The following is a 1,361-nucleotide window of genomic DNA, read 5'->3' as shown; positions in this document are numbered from 1 at the left end:
TGACATATATAATTTAGTATAATTGTTTTATACATTAAAAAATTAATATTCAAATACAAAATAAACCAGGCAGCTCAGACTATACACTCAACATTAAGAAAGATAAGAACAACCCTAAACCAGGCAGCTCAGAAAATTCTAACCATAACCAAAACCAGCCCTTCTCACGTATCACATATGTACAAGTACAATTTACAACTTCAAGCAGATGAACACGAAGAGTGAGATTCCCACAAAATTTAAAACGATCACAGCAAAACAATACTTAAAATCTCGATTTAAGAAACATAATAAAAATAGTAACAAGTTATCATGGAAATGCTCTAACCTTACTTTCAGCTTTGACATCCATATTCGGCATAGCAGGGCTCCCCAATCGGACCATTTCACCACAAAGAAATCACTCATTTAGATTTTTGAAGATTAAAAAAAATGCAAATAGTCATTGAAACTAAACCGTACCATCACTCCGATTGTTCACAACAGGTTATTCAGCAGCTAGGGTTCCTGAATTTGACCCCATCGGAGGTTTATCTGAACTCTTCATCATGCCGCGCTGTGACTTAGTTTCGCAAGGCGATTCGCTAGCTCGTTCTTCTCCCTTTGACGCCTTCCCTTCTTGTCCTTGTTCGTTTCCACCTTCGCTGCCTTCTGAATCCTTCTCTTTTGGGAGAAGCTCCAGCACTCCCTCCGTGCTTTCAACTTTCTCATTCCCCCTGAACTTCCACTTGAGGCGCTTTATCTGCAGCACCCTGTCGCCGTCGACAGAGAAAGAGAGCTTGGAGGAGGCAGAGTCGTTATCCCTGGAGGAGCCACAGTCGATTTAAATACGGCGGGTCTTTCCGCCAAAAATAGAGGTGGTGGAGTAAACGGTGTCGGCAAAGACGTGTTCCTTCTTGAGGAGTATGGAGTGGGGGTTGTTATCATGGAGAGCCTTGGACTTGGAGTAGGTGTCTTTGGGGGAATCGCCGAGGAGGAGAATGATGCGGTTGTGGACGACGAGAGTGAGGTAGAAGGAGGAGTGGGATTCGGGGGAGAATGAGGAAGAGAACTTGGCCTTGGAGAGGTTCCAGAAGAGTCGCGTGGTGGAAGAGAGGGTTTTGGATCCGTGCTTCTTTCAGAATATGAAGGGCTTTATAAGGAGGATGGGAATCGAAGGGGTTGTGGTTGTGGACGTGGACGTGGACGTGGAGGGAGCGGCCTAAGATAGAGCGTGACCATGTTAGAGTCACGAGGCCCATGTCGGTGTGGTATAGGTACATGGTTAGGTTGGGGTTGGAGGGGCCTGGTGGCGCCGGTGGTGGAGGATAATTACGGCAGGTGTGGGATGGCCGAAAGCAGTAAAGGAATGGCGATGACAT

The 1,361-nt window shown here is 45.8% G+C and overlaps 1 pseudogene; it reads right to left on the bottom strand.

Annotated features, from left to right (window-relative positions):
- Positions 1-487: 487 nt before the first annotated feature.
- Positions 488-1,361, bottom strand: LOC148549146 (uncharacterized; annotated as a pseudogene).

This window comes from Arachis ipaensis, chromosome B8 (assembly GCF_059453495.1).
Source record: "Arachis ipaensis isolate K30076 ecotype BB chromosome B8, ASM5945349v1, whole genome shotgun sequence".
NCBI lineage: Eukaryota > Viridiplantae > Streptophyta > Magnoliopsida > Fabales > Fabaceae > Arachis > Arachis ipaensis.
Note: the sequence above shows the minus strand (reverse complement) of the source record. Positions and strands in the feature narration are given on the sequence as shown.